The following is a 16638-nucleotide window of genomic DNA, read 5'->3' as shown; positions in this document are numbered from 1 at the left end:
GATTCTGTCTATTAGACCAACCAAGTAAACATTGTTTGCCTTTTGGGAGCAGAAATGTGACACTGGCAGTGGTCTACAGTTGCTCCCTGACACTGGTTTTTGGGGGGTTGGTTTTTTTCCTGGTTTGCTTACTAAAGTTTTTGTTTGATGAAGGAAAACATTTTTTACCTGGGATAAGATATAATAAGGCAACAGCTATACCATCTGTTTTTATATATTTTAATTAGGATCAGAATTACAAAATTCAGATTAAAAATTATTCAAAAGATGTTTTTAGCTTAGTAGTTAAATTTTCATTCAGTAAAGACCCTGAAAAAAGAACTTTACTATCTTTTTCTATATGTGAATACTAAATTTTCTTGAAAACTATAGGCATGTCATGAGGTTTTTTTGAACCTTAGGTACTTAGGTGTGTACTTCTTGCCAGGGGATTTTTCTGTATGTCATGGGTGGCTGGAAAACTCCTCTTGTGGTCCACATCCTGGTGATTTTAACTCTAAAGGAGTACATGAGGCTGCTGTGGTGACTTCTGAATGCCACAGAAGTGTGTTTTGAATTCAGATGTTTGCTAAGACTTTTACTGTTCTATAGTCTGTTAGGTGAGAAACACAAAAAGATAAAATAAAATTAATTCCTGGGAGTGTGCTTAACAATAAACATTATTCCTTGCCGTTAATTAACCTAAAATGTCCTATTAACTTAAGCTTGAATTCTTTGCCTAAGATATTTCTTCCTTTTACTTCACCTCTAATTGTTTACCCCCACCCTCCTCTGAAGGGAAGATAAGGGCAAAAGGGGCTAAAGACCCTTCTCTGCTGTTCTCATGCATCAGTCGTGTTTATTCCCTTCATGAAAACATTCCCTCTTATTGTCTGTCTTTTGATACCCAGCACCAATTTTGTGGAGGTGAACAGTACCCTTCTACTCACTTCTCCCCTTCTTCTTAAGATCTGGTAACCAATATTTCATTTGAATGTCTACATTCCTCCCCCTCCTCCTCACGTTAAGGCTGCTTGTCCCTCTAGAGGCTCCTGAATGTGTAGTCTTCATACCAGATTTAGACCAAATCTTATTCTATAAGCATTATTGAAAGACAAAATATGCCTTTACAAATGGGGAAGGTAGAAATGCAGTGTCTAATGAGAGTTTTTCATCTGCACTCTTGATTTTCCTGTTCTCTTTTCAGATGCTATACTGCAGTACGGTGATAAAGCTTTCCCATGAAATCTAAATCACTCTCTGTACCTTGATTTTCCATCATTTGATTCAAGGTCATTTCCTGTGGTCTTTATCTGTCCAATTTGTCTTCTGTTATTCCATATGCATTTTAAAAAGCTCGTCTTTTCCACATAGCTTTCATGTGTGTTTTTTAATGTACCACATTTCTGTAAGTCAGTTAAATTCATTAATAAATACATTATTGTTCATTAAGTGAAAGCTTCTTTATTGCTATCCTACTGCTTATATATTTGAGAAGCCCACCAAGGACTGAAACACAACCAGTCTACATTGCAATGCAATTCTACTGTTCAAAATGGTAGCTTTAAAAAAAATATATATAAAAACATAGATATTTTTTTTAAATTGCACATTTACCTTTGGTAAACATTGTGCTTATTTACATTTAAATACCAAATAATATTTTTTTTAAATAAAGAAAAAGACAACAAAACTTTCAAAAACACTGGCTGTTTTTGTGGAGACAGATCCTGTCAAACAATAATTGATTATTTATTTTAAGAAAGGTATATATTTACTCATTAAGAAAATAAGGAAGGTCAATTTGCTTGGCTCCTGACTCTTGCAGTGAGGTATCTTATTCATGTTTACTATAGTACAAATAGTATTTAAATCACATGCACTGCACATTAATACAATAAATATCTTTTTATTTGTATATGTGTACATATTGACCAACAGAGAACTCTTAAGGTGCTCCTATATACACACCTGTAAAGTGGGCAGTTCGACTGTTTAAATAAGTGAATGAATGTTCCTTTGTAAATAGCTTTGATATTGACCAGCTCCTAATTTTTTTTTGTTTGTTTCTAAATAGTTAAAGCTTTGTGTGTCAGCTATCTTTTCAATAGTAGGGGTAGGGAAGTGTTATATCCTACATAGCAAGGAATCTTGTACAACAGGTGGAAGGAAAGCAAACACAGTACTTTTAGATTGCACATATGAGCAGTTTAACAGTAGATTTTCTGCTTGCCCATACTGTGCAAATATACGTTAGGAAATTGGCGTGCCATGCTAAAGTATGTAAAGTAGAATTATTGCCAAAAATAAGTTAAAATATGCCAGAGTTAAAACTGCATAGAATAAAAAACAGACTGATGACAAGATCCATGTGATTTAAAAATAATTTTGAGTCTAAAGCATCAAAATCAGGATAATTTTTTCACCTCCTTTTAATAAAACCTTTCCAAAATGTGGAGCTGTTTCCATTAGAAAATATACAACTTTAAAAAAAAGAAAAAATAATTTCCTTGTATTTGCTCTTGCTGTTTTCAACCAAAATTCTGATTTGTCTTTTCTAGTCACTTTGTGGTCTTTTCTCCCAAAACTGTATAATGAGAAAAAACGTATTGCTGTTTATTAAGACCAGAACAATTACAGACAAAATAAAAATAATGCTGCAAACTTCATTAGAATTTGAATACTTTGGATAATTTGTCTAACTGACCTGTAATAGACAAAAGAAGAAAACACTGATAAATATCTGAGGAACATTTTAGTGCTAAGCATGGACTAATAGATTTCTACCCCACTCCATGAGGTTAAAGCAGTAGTAGTTCGGCAGGAATTAAAAATAAGTATTTAGATTTGTGCAAGATGGGAGATTGTTTTTTTCCTAAGTTATGAGGGATATATTGTTCATCTTGCTTCAGGATATGAAATAATTGCCTTGCCACCAAAGACTGAGAGGGAATTCTGTCCTACTCTCGTGGTACAGCAGTCTAGGTACATGGTGGGCTTTTCTATCTTCTTAGGAGACACCAGGTAGAAGCCTCTGCCTGAAGAAAGGTAACAACTGGAATTGATAGGCCATCATAATTTTCAGTAATTTGCTCTGATTTAGCACAGAAGTATTATCTCAAATGAAGAAAGATCATAGTAATCCATCTATCGGTTATTTTCTATTTAAATCATTTAAGTTCTTTAACTTTACTAGAAAAATTTTGTTTCTCAAACTGGCTTTTGAACTGAAAGAAAGGAAATGGAACAATGCAAAATAAAGCTGCTAAATGTAAATCTGTCCAACCTTCTACTATATTAGCACTTTTACTCAGAGTTTGAATGGCAGTAAAATCAAGGGACTGGCTACAAAGAAAGCACGTTATCCATTGCTATGCGTGTATTCCCAGTGTCCCATTAAGAGAACTGCCTTTTGTCTCCTGAGACACATGTAAGGCAGCTCTATGTATGATCTGTACCTTGAGAGGACAAATCTGTCTTCTTGAATTTTTCTTTCCAGAATTTGGTCTTGCATTGTAACTGCACTGAAACTCCCTACATCCAGGCAGATTGGTTCCTGTCTTCTACCTGAGGTCCATAATAATTCCTGCTTCTCATAATAATGGCAGAAAGATGATCTAGTGGAAATCATAGCAATTTATAATTTGTAAAACTTTTTTTTTTTTTTTTTTTTTTATAATTTCATAACTGGTTTTGTGAAGACAAATCCTTTAAGAAACAGCAGGAATGGCCTGGAAGGTACTATTTATTGCTTTATATGGTACCTAGTCACTACTTATTAAACAACACTGCTATTATCACTTTTACCTTTCTTCCTCTGCAGCTTATTCCCCAGCATTAAAGCATTAAAGGTATGAGGGTTACATGAAAATGAAGACGAATTTTGTGGTTGTCTGGATTTGATAAGAAGAAAGAAAATAAAGTTGGACTTTTTCTTTATAATCTATTTTTGGTAGAGTATAGCAGTTGCTGTACTATACTGAGTCTATTCCATCATCCTTTCAAATGCTGCACACATAAATATATATTAATGGCATCAAACTGTGAATATAGGAAAGAATCTCCTAAAAAATCAGCATACTTGTTTACACTACCTGTAAATAATCCCTGATTCTAGACATGTTTATTACAAGATCATTAATTCCACATAAAACATTTATCAGTAGGTCTAGCGGTCCTGTATAGAGAATGTCGATGTCATTTACTCAATAATCTGTACATATTTAGTGACAGCAGGTGTATTTTAGGATTCAGTACTTACTGTGGTCTTGACTTTTGAGAAGGAGCTGCTGATTTATAGATCATATATACAATCACCAAAAAGCATCTACTTTTTTCCCTTTTGCTATCACATAATCTTAGAAAATTTTATCCGTATTACTGCATTAATCTTGCTCCAGACTAATTAGTGGCTGAAACAATTGAAAAGAGATGCTGTGCTTCTGAACCAAAGAATAAGTTTTCTGTTGTGCTAGAAGCAGTGGTTATTTTCCTACTTTTTTCCTTTTCTGTTTCTTTTCTGTCTCTTCTATCTACAGTTTTCTGGAGTAATGGTGCATGGTTTCTAACATGCTATCTTACATTCTTTATTCTTGTGCCTGCTGGTACATAACTTTTAATTGCCATCCAGTCAAAACATATATAAGCTTACTGGTTAGTATGAATTTGTTTTCTTGAAGAAAGCATTTTAATTGTACGTAAGTTAGGGTTTTTTTTTTATATGAGAATTGGTGAATCAACTCTCCAGAGTATACTTACTTAGGAAGAAGGATTTGATATGGGATGGATTTTTCTAAGCATGCTTAAATGTCTTTATGATTTTAACACTGTTAGAAAATTATAAAGAAGCTAGTTAATTGCCAGGTGAATGGTTTTTTAAAACATGAGAATTGAGGGAGCCACACATAATTTTAGACTGTTGGGAAAACACTCAATATGCATACCTTCCTTTAGAAGACTTTAACTTGTTTAAAACTTTCATTGTTACTAATGAAGCTGATTTTGAGCAGTTTTAGAGGAAGAAATTAGGCCAGTCTCTAGAAACATCAGTGCCACTATGTGGAAATATCGTAGTTTTTTGTAGTCAGTTAATGGCAGAGGTTAAGAGAGCTCAACTGAATGATTTCTTTCCATCCCTTATAAAACAAAGAATGCTAATATTGCCCTAATAAGTATATCAAAAGCCAAGCATATAATAACAAATTAGATTCATAACTTTCTTTAGATTCACAGATTTTTTTCTTTAGATTCATAGTTGTTGGTGTATTTAATATGCAGTATGAAAGGAAATTATTATTTTTCTGGGTTTACGATAGAAGTTGGTACTGCCACACTGCAAATCTAGAGTTTATGCTTTTCAACAAATGCTGCAGCTTTGTCTTGTGCACTTTTGAACACTCGTTCCCTTTTAATTAATTAAGCAAATTTTAATTTCCTTACCTTTTCTAAATAAGAAACTCCAGGGAGCACTTTCAGCAAATTTCATTTACTACATATTCCCTGTTACCAACCCCATTCAGACTGAATAAAAGGCAGAGTATGCAGTTTGGATTTCATTACTTTGTATAACCTAGATTGTTAGGTTCCATATAATGGAAGCTGTTCTGTTGACTATGTTTGCTAAAACACTATTTCAATCCTATTTATAAACCACATTCTGTATTGTGTGTCCTCCTTCTCAAATCAGTTTATTTCAACGATCTCTATTGTCTCTGTCGATGTGCACTGTGCTGTCATGCCCTCTTTTCCCTCTCAGATCCACTCTGCTTGAGCAGGGCACTTGGCCAAGATGACCTCCAGAGGTCCCTTCCAACCTCAAGCATTCTATGATTCTATGATCTTGACAGTCAGTGTAAAGCAGTAAGGGGGAGGCTGGAACCTTCTATTGGAGTTCCCAGCTTTACACTTTTAATTCATTTATATGAATGCTCTTGATTCAATATGATTTACTTGATGTTGTGGAGTTAGATTATGGATACATCCTGCCATGAACACCGATCACAAACATAAGGGATGGAAAGAAATCATTCAGTTGAGCTCTCTTAACCTCTGCCATTAACTGACTACAAAAAACTACGATATTTCCACATAGTGGCACTGATGTTTCTAGAGACTGGCCTAATTTCTTCCTCTAAAACTGCTCAAAATCAGCTTCATTAGTAACAATGAAAGTTTTAAACAAGTTAAAGTCTTCTAAAGGAAGGTATGCATATTGAGTGTTTTCCCAACAGTCTAAAATTATGTGTGGCTCCCTCAATTCTCATGTTTTAAAAAACCATTCACCTGGCAATTAAATGGCTTCTTTATAATTTGCTAACAGTGTTAAAATGTTAGGCTGCTTCCATGTCCTCTAATTCGCTTGGGATAATATCTGGGAGCTAGGCTGTTATTAAACAGTGCCTTAAATTTGGGGGTTTGGGTTTATCATACCCTTGGGTAAGTGCCATTGTCTTCAGATTAATTTTTAGTCAAAGCAGACAATATATTCATTTACAGTGATCCAGATGGATGGTGCAATTAAAATGTTTGTGAAAAATAAAGAAAACCACAATGAATCTAGTTGCATCCAAGAGACTTCTGTCCTCATGGCCATGGAGAAACTACATATGCTTTTTTGATTCAGTTGCCAGGAATTTAGTCTTAGTGCGCGCTTTTTATCTCAGGTTACATACCTGAGAGGTAGGAGCTCTCTGTCTTGGAATATAACCACTCAAGGAATCCTATAGGATTACAATCAGCTTGAATTCACTTTGCTCGTCTCCCTTTCCCCCTGCTAAAGTATTATTTCACTTCTAATTCATGTAGAAAGTAGTCTTAATAGGCTGCTTTTGAAGATCCAAAAGTTAGTTTGCCAAACGAGTTTCATTTCTTGTACTCCATATAACGATTTGATTTAACAACAGGTTAAACTCCTCACTAAACTGAATCAGTGTGTAGCTTTTAAGAGTCTCTATGTACTCAGCGATGTATCTCTTACCTAGCTGTACATCAGCAAACATGCCTGATGAAGTCTCTAATTGTGATTAATAGTTGTAATTCATTATGACTAAAACTGGATATGATGGCCTCTGGTGGAAAATGGTTAGGAAATTATGAGGTATTATATTCCAAAAATCCATCATTTGAAGATGTTAGCTTCACCATTTAGCAAGCAGTGTATTCAGACTGTTTGGCCAGGTGGCCATTGGCAACAACAGGTACATATTGGTCTTTGAAAGGTTTTGGGGTGTCTGGAAGAAGGACATGAGGCAACCTAAAAAAATGTGTATTCCTAGTAATAAAGTCGGAGTTAGAGCAACCATAACACATGCCTTAGGAATGTCAGAAAAGGGAATGAAAAACAAACCCACCAAAAACAGCTGGATGATTTACAAAAAGTATTTGCTTGGCCACACTCCTGACTAAGTCTAACTGGTTATTCCCAGGAAGCATGGCATATGATAGCTAAGTCATACGAGATGCAGCATGCTTTATGCAGCATTTGAAAAGACAAAAATCAACAGGAAAACCAATGGCAGAGCTTATGGTAGAGTAAAAATGCATTGACGTAAAAATACCAATTAATGCACACTAGCAAATAAGTAGTTGTGTTCACAGGCACACTGAAGAATAAAACTCACTAAGAAATCAGGGAAATAAAGTGGACTGCAGAAGTCCACAAGTTGTGAGCGCTCTTCTTGGTAAGGGGTGTTTTAGTTTGATTACACCTAACATCATTGTTGTTACCCATAGGCTTTCATATACTAATTTTTGAAAGTCACCTAGCAATTTGGTTCCATCAGCCTTCATTTTTGCTAGCTTCTAAATTTGGAGGCATTTTTATACCTTACATGCATGCAACAATACAGTACCTGACAAACATGAACATCCAGATGTGTTGACTGCAATAAGGTACCATTTGAAAATACTTAATAGAAAACAAACAAACAAAAACAAAAGCAAAAAAAACCCAAACAACAAAACAAAACTCACAAACAACTTGAAATTCAGAAATAATCCTGGAGCAGGCTAGAAACATCAGGGAATGTCAGTACTTGTAGACTGACAGATGCTTCAGATTATGACAGAAACAATTCTGTAGACTTGATACCACTGTATGTGTGATGTGTGTACAGTGTTATTTTTTTCTTTCTCTAGTACCCTCTGTTACTGTCTGTGTACCACTGACTTCTCAGGATGTTTCATAAGTCTACTTGAACATATTCAGACACAAATGAAAAAGTGATTGGTGTGCCTGCACAGTTTTCTATTTTTAAAAGCCAGATTTCTTTAAAGTCTTTTGCAAAAGCAACAACTGAGAATACTCACCCTTTCCTTTATGCTCAATCAGGTTTTGAACAAAGACAAAATAATCTTTTCATAGGCTCTACTGGGCAAACATCTTGTTCTAGTTGCACTCCACCATGGGTAGTTAGAAAAAGAGTGTAAGAACAGAACTATTGTCCTCAGCTTCCAGAAATCTATAGCTTAGGGAAAATTGTGAGATAGAAGTTGTGTGTTTGAATTTACTAGCCCCTCATCAATTTTTCTTCCATTAATTTGCCTAAGTAAGCTCATCTGTCCTCAGTATTTTCCATGCTGTGGCATGCACATTTAGAGTGTAGTAATGGAGGTTACTTTCGATCTTACTGTTTTTGTGGACTTACTTTTAGTATTTATGCTGTAATCACAGTTACAGTTCCTGGTTTAGTGCACATGTATAAACTACTGTACTTTTTATTTTGAAGTAAAATGGGAGCAAAAAGAACTGTTAGCATCTGGCAACCACACCTTGATTCATTCTAGCCCCCAGAGTCTTGGTATGGTGCATTAATTTTTCAGTTTGTAATTTGCCAGCTGCATTTAATGGAACCAATTTTCATTACATCTGTTCTATGGTTCAAAGAGCTCTTTTAGTTGCCAAAGGGGGCCAGCTTCACACAGATTCAGAGAGGGTGCTAATATACTGTATCTTGAAGTATTAGATAACTAGGGATGGTTTTGTAGCAAACAGATTATTTTTTATAGAGGCAAATTCTATATTCATGACTTGCCAATATTAGAATTCAAGTCCAAAGTGCTTAAGTTTCTTCCTCAGGAACATGATATTGATTTTCATGTAATTTTCTTCATAATGCTCTCTGATTACTTGTCTTTTCAATCAATGATATATTTCTGTTTATTGGTGAAAGAAGACATACATGAGTAAACCCTGGTTTTAAACAAAAAATTGGGAAAAGTTTTCTAATGAAATACTAAAAGATGTGAGGGATAACTGTGATTTTCAGCACTAAGACAAGGCATTTTTTTATGCTGAAACAAACTCACATTACCTGGACAACTGCACACATTGTGCATAATTTTAATCTTCATAAAATGTGTAGCAGTTGTATGTTATTAAATTCAAGATTCCAGTTGACAGCAACTTTCAATGAAAAGGTTTTTCCTCATGGGCTGAGGAAAATTTGAAATGTTCTACTACACTTTGAAGTTCTAAAGCATCAGCCATATGAGAATTATAAAGCATTAATCCTGAAGAGTTTCCACCTGACAGTCATGAAATAGCATACCTATGTGAAAAGTGACTCAGTTTTACTTCCTCAGGCAATACTTTCCTTTTTTTCTGCTGCTTCAGAAATATCATGCATCATGTCATAGTGAGAAGATGGCCTTGGAATGACTGGATCCTTTAGAAATCATTGAAGTCTACTGTATCACTCTATTTATCTGAGACATTTCAATGACATTTATAAAAGTTGTTTATACTAGGAGTTTTATTCTAGTTTGATGAGCCATATGAAAGTTGCTCAAAAAAGTAATCAAGAAGTTATGTGCACTCTGTGCTTTTAAACAGTTGTTTGTAAGGCTAAAAAAAAAATTATAGAAGGAGCAAATGTATTAGTAAGAGTTTATTTGCAATTTAAGAACATTACAGATAACATAATGTATGCACAATACTGCCTTTTGCACTAGTTCGTTTGCTTCTTTGATACCATTGGGATTATCTCCTGGTGATTTCAGTCAGAATCAGGGCCTAAGATAACAGGTTTTAATTTCAGGAAAAAAATATTTTTTTGTCTGTGAAGTATTTCTTTTATGGTTTGTTTGTTTTGGGGTTTTTTTTGAAGGACAAAAGCACACATGTGCTGTGCCCCTTTGACTTTAGTAATACACCTGTTCTGCTTCAAAAAATGGTATTTGAAGACTCCTGTTTTTTTCTCTCTATTGCAATAATACATTGTATATATTTCTTTTTGCAAGACAGCATTCTAAGAAAAGTCTTGCAATTTGATCTGTATCAATTTCATTCAGATCCTAGTCTGAAATAAAGCTGTAAACACGTATTCATGATTGTACTGTAATGGAATGAGTCCTGACATGGGAAGTTACGTCTATATTGTTTCAGCAATAAGCTGAAAGCAACGAGACCTTTCTCACAGCGCAAGCAAGATCAATCACAAGCTTGCCATGTGGCCTCCGTTTGGCCTTTATATGGTCGTTTTGTAAGGTCCACGTTTTAGCCTTTGGGTTGCTTTTTCCAGGTAAGAGTTGAAAAAAACCCAAGAAACAGTCCTCCAAGAATTATCATCTTTCATCTTTTCTTATTACATGGAAGCATAACAAAAGGGTTCTTAGTGTTTATTATGCACTGTGGCAAACAGCAGGACAATGATGCAGCCCCCTTCCTGTCTCCCCCAGTTTATTTTATATAATTGGCTAATGATCACATTTACATTTTGCAAAAGTAAAACCAAATCCTTGCAGTGGCTGGTGGCATTTTCTGTCACTGAAACAGACTGAATGGGGGTTTAAATACGAATTACCCATTATGAAGTAACATTACAAAAATGCTTGGAAGAAGGAAGGGACTTAGGGGAGGGGTGAAGGACACTCACTCCAGGTCTGTATTTCAACTGCAAGATTTGATGTCACAGAATTTATACACCAGGAAGCACAGAGAGTGAGCAAGAACAGCCTCAGAAGGGAAATTAAGGCTTCTCAAGTGGTTTTGTGTTGCATTAATTGGTACAGAGGAATGCTTCATACTCACTTTAGATTAAAATTCACTACAAAAGCAACAGCTGGAGGTGTCTGTTACCCCATGCATTGTGACAGCTGGAGACTAACAGAATAGGAAAAGATTATAAAATGTAGTTATGTAAAATGAAGTTTACTAGGTTTCATTGAACAATTTGAGTTTTCCTGTACACAGATGGAGTCTAATTCCTTCCCACATTACTGTACCTTCTATTTCCATTTCCTAATGGTTTGTTATATTTAGATGTATATGGAATTAGCTGTTTATATACAATAAGCGTCAAAATATTTCCATTTGAAAGACACAAAAATACCTGCATGTGTAAGTTATATGGTCATTTGTAAATGTCTTTTTTTTTTTTTTTTTATGAAAAAGCCTGAGTATTTGATAGCATTAAAATTCTGACACCCCACCTTTTCTTGAGATCTGATTTTACTGTCAAAAAGGTCAACATATGAAGGCCTTTCCAATCTTCCACTGATTTTCTTTAATTTCCTATCTCAGAACTGCTTTTGCTTCAAGTACTCAGAAGATGCCAACTCAGCTTTTTCCTTGAATCCATAACAGCTGCTAAAAAAAAAAATAAATATCAGGTTTTAGCCAGAAAGCAACGGATAGGAACGACAGCAGGACAACCTCAGTCATCCTAACATTGAGTAGATGCATGACTAGTGAAAAGGAAAGCAGAGGGACCAGAATTAAGGGATTCTCAGTACATTAAAATCGACAGATTCCCGTCCATAGATTCAGTTTCACCTAATGTCACATCCTGGGAAAATAAGATTTTAAGGATAAAAAATCCCTTGAAGGATATCTTGTCAAATAAAAATTCAATCTAAAACATTTTTTCACATAAATTTACCTAATAGTATTCAATTAGCATTCAGCTATTTTCCTCCATTTTATATAACTAGGGGTGACATTTGATGCACAACATACTAGATATTAAGTTAAACATTCAGTGTACTGATAAATAAATATTTATTTTGGACTCATGCTGAGAAACCATGAAAGGAATAGAAAGGTATGGATATGTGCTCTAGATTGGACTACTTACTGCTAGGAATAATCAGGTGTTCAAGATGAATAAATGAACAGAGAGACTAAGGGCTGTAAATACTGTTAAGAGACTAGTAGAGCACATGAGCTCTCCTTGCTTTTGTTTACTGTTTTGTCTTCTGTTCTTTTAATAGGTTGACTAGTTTGTCTATAGAAATATTCCTTGATAATTCATGAGGGAAAGTCAAGTCATCTAGAAAGGGCTTCTCTAGCCCTGTAGAGAGCACACTTTGCTCAGTGTGCATTTGTGATGGCATGCCTCCTTAGGTGCTTCGTCACTTTTCCAAAGCACATAACTTCTAAATACACATAGTATTCCAAAATGCAATGCTTTGTTCTCTACAGTAGAGACACTTCTGTGCTGAGTATGGCTTAGCCCACATACCCACATACTGACTTTCCACAGCCTGTCTTTTAATTATAATTGAACTCTTGTGATTTAGATACAAAACAAGGGTGATGTTCTGTCAAAATCAACATGGTGAAAGGTGAAAGAAATAAGTAAAAAGAACTTATATTGTTATCTGATGCTACTTATTCATCAAAAACCTGCAACGGTTTCTTACCAATGGATGCAGTAAATTTAATATCCCTTTATTATTAACTGGACTCAGTGACATAATGAAAGGTACTAGATGCAACCAAGGACTTGGGAACCTATGATGCAGAACCTGAACTTTAGGTTCCCCTTCCTCCATTCTAGAGAAGTCAATGCTAACTTCTAACCTACAGCATCGTGTTTCCTCCTGTTTCTATCTTTACTTTCTGGCTCCATCCACCATTCCACTTCCCAACCTGTAGATAGCTTTGATGGCAGTGGCAGGGCTACGGAAAAGCGCATTTGAGATTAAACTTTTAGGCTCTAAATTAAACATCAGAACTATCACATCTTGATTAGTACACTAGGCTGTCTGTAGATGATGTGAGGAAGAAGGGTAGGGGTGGACATGAGGAAGCACTGTCCATGTCTTTGCGACATACCTTAAAAGTGACCATCAAATTTGTTCATTTTCTCTGTTTTAAACAGTCCACTGATTTCAGATCTTTAAAGAATGACCTACATTTTTAATTCAGTCATGATAAGTCACAAATTAAGTACAGAGGTCTTCTAGAGAGGGTTTTCTCTAGGCATGTATAAATAAATGCACACCACAGAGCTGCAGAGAATTTGGGCACTTTTGTGCATACACAGTATCTCTGAGGACATTTTAACTACTCTGGTTTTCTACTAAAATGCAGAAATTACAACCCTCATCCTTCCTGGGGTGCCTAAGGTTCTTCATGTTGCCCAAGCTTAATATGTTGTCATTGTAGAGATTAAAAAAATGCTGAAAAGTGAATGTTATATAGTAAAAAAGATAGCACCTATACTGTACATTTTATAAGAATGGACAGTCAGATCTGTTGTAGGTTGGTAGTAAAAAATGTAATCCAACCAGCATTTTGGCTCAGATTTTTTGAATATATGTTAGTGATAAAAAATGTACATGTTAAATGACCCACATATCTGTCAATTATGATTGTGACCAGGAGTATGCATAGTTACAGAAGTTTCTTTGTTTCTTTTCAGCCCTTCCTTAGCATTGGTCTTTATTTTCTTCTAAGAAGCTGTGAGCACTTTCAGTTTGGAAACATACAGGAATTTAGGTAGTGTCGTGTGTCTACCTTTTGCTTGGAAAGAACCGGTGTGCTAGCAAAGAGTCAATGCTGTCATTGAGCACAGAGCTGTGAAACAGAAGCTTCATGAACTTCTAATTTTTTAGCTAGAAACAAAATGTTTAATCACTAATCTCTGTGGATTTTAGTCTACTATGTGTTCAGATCATCCTTTTTTTTTTTTTACTTGCATATTTCTGTATCAGATATATGACATTATGCCATCTGATTCTGATTTTGAACTTACACAATTCCATTGGGAAGATTGTCTTACATGCATCACCAAAATCAAACTCCAAACCTTTCTAGGTTTATTTTATTTAACAAAAAAAAAAGTATCTTGAGAAAAAAATTGAATTAGTTTTTGCATAATCTGTAACACATAAACCAGTATCACAATATTTTCACTTTTGTCTGGATCAATCTTAAAAACGTTTAATTATCCAAGCAATTTCCAAGACACTGGAAGCAAATTAACATTCCTAAATTGTATTTGCTTATTTTTCCCCAGCAGTACATACCTTCATTTACCATTTAGTCTTCTGTTACTTCATGTAACTGATAACCATTTGGATACTGCTGCTGCTGTTCTTTTTTAGCACAAAAGGCTGAATTTGTGTCTGCTGGTTTGAATACATTGAAGTTGTCTAAATAGTCTTTAAGGTACTGTCTTTCCCAAGGCTTTCTCATCACTCCTTTCTTCACGTTTTGCCATTATTAAAATCTGTTTTCCATTATGATTTTCAGTCCAGACTGAAACAGAAGCTCTCTTTTGCAAATCTTTCTTCCAAAAGTGACCTTCCATTTAGTGATTTACTTTCCTGATGTCGTCTTATCTTTCATTGTGCTCCCCTTGCTCTATGTGTGCCTGAATGCAGCCTGTGCCTTTTTGATATCTTTTGGAATACACCCTTTTGTGCCTTATTTGACACAACAGTTGTTTTTTGTTAAAGAGTGTGGTCTTAAAATACTCTTTAGTTATCTGTGTTTCTTTCCTAACTTTTAATTTCTCTAACATTTCAAGTCAGTCTACCAGCGCAGAGTAAGATGCAGAAGAAAGACCAAAGAATAATGTCTTTAAGGCAAGATTTTTCCCTGATTTATGTCTAGAAAGTATATCACCAGTGCTACCATAACTAGTTGCTGTTCTTGTTTCCTTTGTGCATATGGAATAAAACTAATTTTTCAGCAATGTCCAAGATACCTGACAAATTTACTACTATGAATGTCTGTCCTGTTAGCTTTTTATAAAAAAATATAAATTGTACATTAACATTTTAAAATGGCAGTGCTAGCAGGCATCTTTCTATATTCTTATTACTAGTATGGTTGCATATAAACAACTACAATAATTATGACCAAATATGCAACAAATCTGTTTCTGCATAGTAATACCCTGAGCATCCCATTGACTTCAGGGAGTTAAAGTTGTATTACAACCCAGAATCGGACCAATTAAAAATGAATTAGATTACTTTTAATATAGTTGAATAATGTTGCATATAAGGAATGCTGAAATAACAAAAAATCATTTATTTGAATTATTATATTATGTTTAAAAAAATTAAATTCCTCCCTACTTTGATGGTGCAGTATGTAATGGTGTTGCTCTGCAATATTTTAGTTCAGTTAAATATCTCATTAAGAAAAATCAACTTGCTGATTTATCATTGCTTTGCAGAGTAAATTTTAATGAGTGAAATTTCACTAATGAGTAAAATCCATTTTCCAAAGAATAATTTTTCTTTTATGGAGGCTGAGTGCATTTGTAATAGGCATGTTTAGGTTTAAAATTATTATTGCTCCTACATCGGTTACTATTCAGCGTATATAAGAAGACTCTTTCAAGGAAATTTAAAAAAAAATACTCTTTATTTTAAATTACTTAATTATGTTATATATTTGAAGTATTTATAAAACTGTTGAACTGCTACCTTCCAGAAGTAAATAGGTTTTATGTATATTTTAGTGAAATAATCCACATTTATATATTTATGTCAACTGAAAATTACCAAGTTATTTGGACTTGACATGATACTAAAAAAAAGCCTCACAACCTTTTCCATACTGACACAAGGCATTTGGATATTTAGTTTGAGATTTATTCTTAACATGAGATATCACACTCTTTTTTGTGCACACAGGGAAATACATTTCTCTAATTTGACAGAACAACGCCCCTCTCATTGGAGCAATGTATTCTGCAATAGAGAACAAGGAGGTGTGCAAAGGAAAAATTTCCCCCACCATTTAAAAAAGAGGAATATTCAGTTCCGCAGCCTAAAAAAAAAGATAATTTCCCACATGTTTCTGTTTTCATTGTAAATGGGACTGTTTTTAAGACTCATACAGAAGAGAAACATGGTAAGAATCCGTTGTTAATTCACGTTTGTGTTACTGTCAAGATGAGTTTTTAATTATAGGTAGACCACATAGCATTACAGTTGTCTCCAGTTGCTTTAGTTTCATTTCCTTGTAACTTATGACAGTTGTGAATTGTTCATGCAAAAGTTGTCTATTCCAATCAGTTTGAATCAAAGGACAGATAATAAATGCTTGAGAAAGACCAAACGGTTTATTGGATGGCTGTCTATTCTCTGAATGAAGTAGATATCCAAGTTGCAAATTGTCATGTAATTTCAAATGCATTTGGTTTTTTTCAGTAGTTTAAATGCATGAATAAGTATTTAAAGTTTAGTCTTAATTTTGGAGATTTGCAGTTGTGAATGCTTTGACCATCAATATGTTAATCCTAGATAAATCTTGCTTTTGGTTTCTATTTTTCTGATGTAGTATGTTGTTTTATACTGGCATCGTAACACACTAAGGGATTGGACAATACATAATATAGAGAGAGACAAAAAGCAGGGTAATTTTATGCAGAAACACAAATGCGGGTAATAAGAGAACTGAAACATATCTTGCTA

The sequence above is a fragment of the Falco rusticolus genome, chromosome 1 (assembly GCF_015220075.1).
Source record: "Falco rusticolus isolate bFalRus1 chromosome 1, bFalRus1.pri, whole genome shotgun sequence".
Lineage (NCBI taxonomy): Eukaryota > Metazoa > Chordata > Aves > Falconiformes > Falconidae > Falco > Falco rusticolus.
The sequence above is the reverse complement of the archived record's forward strand: the minus strand, read 5'-3'. Positions refer to the sequence as shown.